The 9,490-nt window shown below is 49.3% G+C and overlaps 1 long non-coding RNA gene across 1 annotated transcript; it reads right to left on the bottom strand.

Moving 5' to 3' along the window:
• Positions 1-1,035: 1,035 nt before the first annotated feature.
• Positions 1,036-7,032, bottom strand: LOC108292462. The gene is made up of 2 exons (XR_001820283.2): positions 6,327-7,032; positions 1,036-1,650 (listed from the first exon to the last, which is right to left on the bottom strand). It is a non-coding gene; the product is annotated as an uncharacterized LOC108292462 (long non-coding RNA).
• Positions 7,033-9,490: the final 2,458 nt, after the last annotated feature.

Raw genomic sequence — 9,490 nt, 5'->3', positions numbered from 1 at the left:
GGAGGGATATTCACAGAGCAAGAACAGTTAAGATGGCAGGGTGGGGTGAGGAGTATTCACAATATCATAGTAACAGTTAAGATGGGAGACACTTAATGTCCAGGGAAAGCTGCGCTGGGCTGGGTGATCAGGGATAATGGCAAACGCAGCAGGTGGAAGGTGGGGGGTGGAGGGGCTGTCGACTCTGGGGAGGATGTGTTCCCGGGGTGCAGAGAATGGGAGTGGAGCCGTTGAATTGATATGTGGAAATGCAGTTGGTGAGGCCAAAGGTGCAGGCTAACCAAGTGGTAGCTGGGGCCCGACAGTAGAGGTTTGTACCATTAAAGTCGCACTGTGGGAGACGTTACAATAGTGCCCATAGGGAGAACCTGCAAGGGTGTAATTTGGGGAGTGGTAGCAGTGCCCAGACTCTTCTATGTCTCCTGGGTTTAAATGGAGTGTGGCTTGGGAGCATGAAGAAATGGACAGGTTGGCAGGTAATTGGGAAGCTAACCCGGCATAAGATGGTGGTTGAGGGTTTAGACAGAGCCAACAGTTTTCCCCAAATCTGGGTTAGATTTGTTGAGGAAGTGGTGAGCCGAGGACAACAAGGTTAGCAGGGTTGTGTCCTCTTTGAGCAGAGTTGGGGTTGTAAGGGAAGGTCATTGAGGGGGAGTATTGTTTGTCTGGATGAGGGGGCTTTGTATATTTAGGGGGGCTTCTTGTTGTTGTATGACCTGAGTAATGGGTCCTATAGGGTGTTTGGGTTGGGGCGGGGTTATACGCTGAATGGTAAAGATGTTTCCCATGTCCCACCCACTCATGTATACCCTGAGACCCCAGGTCCGTCCCGTGTTCCACTTACTATCAGGGGTTTTTACGGTTACTCGAAGTGGGTTGCAAGACCCGGCGGAACATGGGGATGGAGGAGACACTCGCTGAAGGGAAATGAAAGAGTCTGTGTTTTGGTTGTATCCTGATATGGTGGAGATAGTTTCACAACCCCAATAGGGGCAAAAGAACTCACTTAAGTCTCCACAGTTCCATCTTTTTTGGGGGGTGGATCCTGGGCACAGATATAATCCCATGGTCTGGAGTTGTCGCTCTGCCCCTGAACTGCCGCACCCAGCTATACTTCCACTTGTTCTGAAATTTAGGTTTGGGCCCAGGAGGGCACAGAGGTCTAGGGAGAAGGTAATGGGGTTGTTTGGAATGTACTCCAGGGTTAAGTTGACTAGGGTGGATCCCTCCCCGGTTAAGGAACTAACATATTCTCCAGTAGAGCCCTCGGTGAGGACCCATTGATAGTAGGTGGGTTCTAAGTGGGGTTTGCTATAGGGATTTACAGCATGGATTAGGGTGGCAAAGGTGGTAACCGCGAAGAGCACACAAGTCTTAGCTTTAGTGAATCGGGGGATGAGTGGTTGATGCTCCATTGTTCTTCTGGTGGGGCAGCCTTGACGTGTGTGATGAATCCAGGCAGTTAGTCCATCCACCTTGAGTGTGGTGGGCGTGGTCAGGATAACCGTGCAGGGTCCCTTCCAATGGAGGGTGAGGCCGGAGGTGGCGAATCTTTTAACAAGAACAGAGTCTCCAGGCTGGAAGGGGGTGTGTTGGCTGGTCTACAAGGTCCAATTGGGTGGAACGGGTGTCCTTAATGAGCTGATGTACCTGGGATTGAACAGACGGAAGTGCCTGTAAGGACTTAAGGAGTGTATAGTTATGGACTTCAGCATGCACAGTATCTGCGGGTCTGGGGAGTAAGGAAGGGGGCCTGCTGAACATGATTTCAAAAGGGTAGAGGCCTTTCTGATAGGGTGTGCATTGGACACAGAGAACAAAAGGAAGCAGACTGACCCAGCTTTCACCAGTCTCTAGGATAAACTTTGTCAGGGTTTCTTTTAGGGTCCGGATCATTCGTTCAACTTGTCCTGAACTCTGGGGATGATAGGTGCAGTGTAATTTCCAGGATACACCCAGCGCCTTGGCTAGGCCCTGAGAAATTTGTGCAGTAAAGGCGGGCCCATTGTCTGATCCCAGCGTTAGAGGGAGGCTGAACCAAAGAACAAGGTCTTGTAATAGTTTTTTTGTGACCACTAAAGCAGTCTTGGACTTACTGGGGAAGGCCTTGACCCATCCAGAGAACATATCTATAAACACAAGGAGGCATTTATAGCCATTTACTGGGGGTTTTATTTCAGTGAAATCTACTTCCCAGTGCTCCCCAGGGCTAGTCCTTCTGAGTCTCACTCCTACCTGGCTAGACCTCTTTCCTCCCAGATGTATTCGGGCACAGACACCACGCCGAGTAGTGATTTCCTTGATAAGCTCATGTAAGTGGGGAAGGTAGTACTTGGTTTTTAGTAGTTCAGTTAGTTTGGTTTGTCCGAAGTGAGTGGCCTGGTGTGTGTCCTTAACTAGGGCCCGTCCTAGAGCCTCAGGGACCACAATCTTTTGGTCTGGCAGAATTCACCATCCTGTGGAGCTCTGTGTGGCATCCTGTTCGTTTGCAAAGTTCTTCTCACCTGAGGAGTACGTGGGAGTAGGGGGCAGCACTGGGGCAGGCAGGGTCACAAGGAGGGTCAGTGGTTTCACTGGCCCATGGCTACCTGCCTGGCCTGTAAGTCAGCAGCCCTGTTTCCCATTGCCTCTGGTGAATTCCCCCTTTTGGTGTCCCTTGCAATGGAATAGTGCCACAGTCTTGGGCCTCCATTTAGCCTCCAGCAGGGCTAGAATTTCCTCCTTATTTTTAATGGCTTTTCCTTCCGAGGTAAGCAGTCCTCTTTCTTTATATATTGCTCCATGTGCATGAGCTGTAGCGAAGGCGTAACAGCTATTGGTACAAATAATGACAGTTTTTCCTTCTGCCCAGTTTAAGGCTTTTATCAGGACTATAATTTCAGCCTTTTGGGCTGAAGTCCCATGAGGAAGGGCCTGGGCCCAGATAACCTGCTCTAGGGTGACTACGGCTGCCCCCGCATACCTGACTCTGTTGACCATAAAACTGCTGCCATCCGTATACAGTACCTCTTCTGGGTTCCATAAGGGGACGTCGGTGAGGTCCGGTCAAGCAGTTTGGATGACATCTGTTATTTGTTGACAGTCATGTATGGATTCTCCTGGCTAACTGTTAGGCAGCAGTGTGGCCGGATTCAGGACTGTGGTCTTCAGGAACTTGATGTGGGGCTGGTCCAAGAGTACAGCCTGATACCGTACTATGTGGGCATTAGACATCCACCTTCCTGGAGCCCCACGGAGTAGTGATTCTACTGCATGGGGTGCCACTAGGTTTAATTCCTGCCCCAGAGTCAGTTTGTCCTCCTTCTTTACCAACAGGGCTGTTGCTGCCACGGACCGAAGGCAGGCTGGAAGGAAGGAAGTCTTTTTGATAGGTAGGCAACTGGCCTGGACAATGGTCCTAATGTCTGGGTGAGCACCCGCTTCATGGTTCCTTGTTTTTCATGTACAAACAACCGGAAGGGTTTAGAAATATCTGGCAAGGCCAGGGCTGGGGCCGAGGTTAGAGTGGCTTTAAGTTTATCAAAAGCCTGTTGTTCTACCACTATCCAAATGAGGGGTTGATTCGCTCCTGTGCAGGCATACAGAGGCTTGGCTATTTTGGCAAAACCTAAAATCCATAGCCTACAGTACCCTATCGCCCCAAGGAAGTCCCAAACTTGGCGTTTTGTGGTAGGGGTGGGTATCTGTAGTACCGCTTAGAGTCGGCTGGGCACCAGCACCTGGTTGCCCTTTTCTACAATATAGCCCAGGTAGTAACCTTTTATTGGCAGAGTTGGGCCTTTTTGGCTGAGACTCGATATTCCAGAGTTTGTAGGGTTAACAGTAACAACTGGGTGGTTTCCTTGCAGGCCTCTTGGGTTCTGGAGGCCAGAAGTAAGTCATCTACATATTGGAGTAGAGTGCACTCAGGGAACTCGGCCCAGAAGGTGGCAAGATCCTGGCTAAGTGCCTCATCAAATAGGGTGGGAGAGTTCTTGAATCCCTGAGGTAGCTAGGTCCACATGAGTTGCCCCGAGTCCCCAGTGTCCAGGTCCGTCCATCCGTCCACTCAAAGGCAAATGTGGGTCTGCTGACTGGGGCCAGTGGGATGCAGAAGAATGCATCCTTGAGGTCCAGGATGGTATAGTAATGGTGCTTCGGGTTCAGGAGGCTTAGGAGTGTATATGGATTTGGTACCATGGGGTGGACAATTTTCATTCTTTTATTCACTTCCCTTAAGTCCTGTACTGGCTGGTAATCCTTTGTGCCAGGTTTTAAAATAGGGAGCAGAGGGGTGTTCCAGGGTGACTTACAGGTGGTCAGAATTCCTCCTTTCAGGAGTCTTGTTATGTACGGAGCAATTCCCCGCCTTGCTTCCTGACTCATTGGGTGTTGCCTTACCTGGACCGGAGCTGTTGTCGCTAACAGTTGGACCACAACTAGGGTATGGTGTTCTGCCAGACCTGGGGGATTGCTCTCAGCCCACACTCTGGGCACACTCTCCTGGATTGGTGGAGAAGGTCTGTCGTTGACGCCTGATTTGTTTCCAGTGATAAAGCTTCCTGCAAGAGATACTCATCTGACAGAGCACAAGTGATGAGGATTTGCTGAAGTGCTTTTGATATGGAGGGCAAAGCAGGGATAGAGAGGCAGGCCTGATTTTCGCAGAAGATGGTTGCTTGAAGTTTGTGAAGTAGGTCCCACCCTAATAGCGGGTAAGGGCATTCTGGAAGAACTAAGAAGGAATGGGTAATGGTGCCATTTCCTAAGTCATTTTGAGTGAATGTCGGCCAAGTGGTCGCCCGTTCATCACAGGGCCGGAACTCTGGGTCCCTGGAATGTCTCGGGGGTACCTCCCCTAAAGATCCCTGAGGCAGGAGCAGCCATTGGGAGAGGCTCTAAGGGCTTTTGTCTGAGCGATGATGTAAAAGATGAAAGAAATGGAATATCTCGTAGCGAGTGCAAAATCACCACTGAGACAAAGACTAGGCCAAATTACAGGGTCTTCATTGCCGGCAGCCATGGAGGACTCATGTCTCCCTAACCCATGGCCCCAAAAGGAGGGTATCAAGACCTTTTATGCCTGTAAGACACCTCCTGGGTGGCGGTGAGGGCAAGGGGCTTTGGACAATCTGATTGTTACTTAAGTGGTTCACAGAAGTCAAGATAAGCATGAGTTTACACATTGTCTGGGTAGAGTGGAAAATTACAGACCTTAGTTACTTATTACAAGTCTTAGTTTTTCTTAAAATGGTGCAGGGGCCAAAATGGCATTGGTTTGGACTGCTTGCCTGTCACATTAGGGCTACAGAGAACAGTTTCAATGGAAAGCCGAGGTATGGTTGAGGTATGCAGTTTATGGGGCAATTTCCATGTCACACTTCCAGTTTAGAAGGTCGGTAGTCGTTAAAGGCTGGTGGATGAAGGCTCATTGCCCTCCTTGAATCTGACCAGTCTCATCATCATAGAGGGGTCCCCGAGTTTCCGGGAGGAATGTCTGCAAAGCTGCAAAGACCCGAGGCAGCTTGCCTGATCACCCTGATCTTCTTCCCTGTTCTCCTGGGACAGTGGTTCTGGTTTCTCCTTTTGGGGTGAAACCTGGGGCTCGCTATCCTCTGAACTTGACTTCTTGGGGGTCAGCTGGGCCAGCTTTGGTAAAGGGGGGTAGATTGAGGTGTAAGGAGGAGGCATTTCTATCTCCTCTGGTGGTTCCTGCAAAACCTGTTTTTCCTGTTTCCCCTCTGGCTTTTCCTTTGTCTCTGAAGCTCCCGGCAAAGCTGACCCTTCCCTTATTTCTAGGCTGGGCTGTAACCAAGCAGGTTGGGTTTGGACTATATTCAGCCATGAGTCAATATAAGGAAGCTGGTCTGGATGCCCTGGCTGTCCTTCGACCCCAATCACCACTTGACAGACACGGCAAATCTTTTCCCTATCCAATGTCCCTTGGCCAGCCATCTGACATTAAAATAAGGCCATTCTATTTCACAAAGGGTTCTTAACCTCTGGGGGGTTAACTTGATTCTACAGTCCCACCTATAACCACTCGTAAAGTTCTCTAACACATTCCAGTGGGGTGGGTTTCGATGAATTCCCTCCCATTTCCTCCCAGTTCATGGTGCCACGCACACTCTCTTACTTTTGCTTCAGACCGAACACACCACTGCCCTCATTCACACACTTCCCCGCTCCCAGGTCCTCTTGTCACTGTAGGGTGTAGGTTTGGTCTGACTTTGTGAGCCACTCCCATGTCCTGGGTCGGATTACCCGGTACCCCTGCCACCCTGGAGTTGATCAGGCTCCCCTTCTGTCCTTATGGGACAGGTCCTGCCTGAGTCCCCAAATCTTACCTCAGTCCTGCAGCGGGCTGTCCCCGGAATTGTCCTGTAGCCCCTTCGGTTCCGTTGCGCTGTCGGGGAGGGGTATCGGGTCACTGGAGAGTCTCTCCCACCTCGGGTACAAGTTGGCGAGATGGCACCCCTGAGGTCACAGGATTCCTCCGACTCGGGGCCCCAAACCCGGAGGCAAAGGAGACAATAAACCTGTCGTCTCCTTTCCCAGCCAATGCACCAGAAATGTTGCGGAAACTGAGGGACAGGAGACACCAATGAATGGAACAGGAGGATTTTATTAAGGTGGCCGCCGGCTCAGTGGACTAGCATCCCAAGGCTGAGGCCCAACAAAGACAGAGCCCACCTTTTATGTATGCGACCGTAGGGGGTCGGCCATCCAGTGGCGCGAAATTTGCAAGAAGGGAAGTGAGCTCACAGAGGCAGGACAAAGCAGTTTATCAAGCAGTGACAGCTGTTGCAGCTTGTCAAGGCTTGTGACCTGGGAAAACAGGAACTCACAGGACTTTGACAACTTTTGCAAAAACGCAGTTACTCGGCAGAACAAAGAACAGGCCTGGGAAATAAAGGGTACTTGTTAAACTTGCTCTTGTTAAAACGCATGCTCTGAGTGAAGAGTCCCCTAAACGGGCTTTGTGCGAGCCACATCGCTGTTTATTCACCCCGGTTCAGGTGGGGTGAGGCCGAAAATGGAGTGAGTGGAGGGCAGAGAGATAGAAGTTGGTTTTACCCCATTGTATGGGGTAAATCTTCCGACTATTTCATGTTTTCTAATTCTAGAAGACCCCCCCCAGAGGTGTATGTGCAGTCATGGGGGTCCCCATGCCGTCCACACCAGGGTCAGACCTTACAGTTCTTATCTCTGTTCCGAGATGAGAGGGGGACCCTGGAGCCTGTACTTGAAGGCTCTGGCTGTAGAGAGGCTGTCAGAGCTATGCCTATCTCTAGGCCTTGGGGTGAGCCAGCCCGGGAAACTTCTTTTTCTTTTTATTTCTGCTTCATTGTCAACCAGGCAGGAGTGCAATGACATGATCTCGGCTAACTGCAGCCTCTGCCTTCAGGGTTCAAGTAATCCTTTCACCTCAGCCTGTCAAGATGCTGGGACTACAGAAGCATGCCACCACGCCAGGCTTATTTATTTATTTATTTGTTTGTTTGTTTATTTTATTTAGTTTTGAGACAGAGTCTCACTCTGTCGCCCAGGCTGGAGTGCAATGGCACAGTCGTGGCTCACTGCAACCTCTGCCTACCAGGTTCAAGTGATTCTCATGCCTCAGATTCCCAGGTAGCTGGGACTACAGGCACACACCACCCCACCTGGCTCACTTTTGTATTTTTGGGAAAAGGTGGGGTTTCACTGTGTCGGCTAGGCTGGTCTTCATCTGTAATAGCCTAACTTGTGCTAGCCTAGTCCATCTTAGCCGCAAGCTTCAGCTTCGCTTCTTTCTCCCTGCCACAGCCCCCACAGGCGCATTACTAAGTCACGCTGCACTTAGAGCCTTAAACCGTTAAGGTTTGGGTTACGCTGTTCTCAGTACCTGTGAGGAAGGAGATCCAGGCATCTGGGATCAACTTCACCTTTGATTATCACACAGCATTTCCATAGAAGAAAAGGCTGACCGACTGACGCCGCCTGTTTCACCTTCCTGTAGGTGGCAGACTTGGTCTTGGGGAAAACTCTCCGGAAGACACTGTTTTTACTTAAAACAAGATCAAACCCTTGATTCCTGAAGCTGTAAACCCAGAAACCCTTTCATATGTGATTCCTAAAACTGTAAACCGAAATCCTTTCATATGTGATTTCTAAGGCTGTAAACCTAAGATTCTTCTGTAACATAGCTAGCCTAAAGTTAGAACCTGAGCAATGCCATTTTATACAAGACAAAGCTGTTTTCCAAAGTTAAGTTGTAATGACTGCCCCATTCTCCTCACAGCAACTGCTGGCCTTGGCTTCTGTAAATAAAACTGCTAGTTTGCTCTGCGAAATAACTACTATGTAAAGCTGCTTAAACTTTGCTTATCAGTAACTGCTCTCCGTGGCCCTAATGTGACAGGCAAGCAGTCCTAACCCACGCCATCTTGGCTCCCGCGACTTGTAATAAGTAACTAAAGTCTGTGATTTCCATCTTACCCAGATAATGTGTAAACAAATGTTTATCTTAACTTCTGCAAACCACTTAAGTAACAAACGGAATGACAAAAGTCACCTGGCCCTTGGAATATCCAGAGCCCTCATCTCCGCCCAGGAGGTGATTTACAGAATCCACTAGCCCTAGGAATGTCTGAAGCCTTTTGATCCCCATCCCCGCTCCTCACCCCCACTCCCAAGGTGGTTTTTTGGGTATAAAAAGTCTTGGCACCCTCCTTTCAACGCCACAGGTTGGAGAGACGTGAGTCCTCTGTGGCCGCCGGCATAATAAAGACCCTGCAATTTGGCATACTTTTGTCTTGGTGTTAATTTTCTATGCTCGGTCCAGTATAACACTTCCACCTGTAATATCTGAAGTATAACCCTATATAAAGGTAGAACCTTCCTTTGTTAAACGAGCTGGAATTTGGAACCATCACTCAGCTCCCGGCCGTAATATTAATAATATTAATAATGATAATAATAATAAAACCTTCCCTTCCCCATTTGGTGTTTGGGAGCTCTGTTTCTCGTGGCCACTCCTGCAACACCTGTAACCAAGGTAACTGTGTCCTGCTTGGCAAGTTTACCTGCTGTTGTAAATACTCCTCTTGTAATTAATTGTATCAAAAGTCCCCCCTGCTACCCCCTTTAATAATTGTTTGAAAGTACTCTTACTAACCAGCAACTGTGGGAACCTTCTGCCTCCTGGTTACCAGCCTCCTCCTACTAACTTGCTTGTTCTGCTTCTGTAAAATTCTACTTCAGCTAGGCTCCCGCTCCCCTTCTCTAAGCAAGGTATAAAAAAAAAAATGCAGCCCCTTCCTCAGGGCCAAAAAATTTGAAGCATAAGCTAACTCACGGTCGCTGGCATTAAAAAAGTCGCTGGCATTAAAAAACTTGTAATTCAAACTCAAAGTGTGGCATTTTCCATACAACTTGCTGGAGTATAACACATCTCCTGGCCTCAAGCCATTCACCCACCTCGACCTCCCAAAGTGCTGGAATTACAGGTGTCAGCTACCATGGCTGGCCT

Source organism: Cebus imitator, unplaced genomic scaffold, assembly GCF_001604975.1.
Source record: "Cebus imitator isolate Cc_AM_T3 unplaced genomic scaffold, Cebus_imitator-1.0 Scaffold18, whole genome shotgun sequence".
NCBI classification, from domain to species: Eukaryota; Metazoa; Chordata; class Mammalia; order Primates; family Cebidae; genus Cebus; species Cebus imitator.
This window is presented reverse-complemented; position numbering and strand designations above follow the sequence as displayed.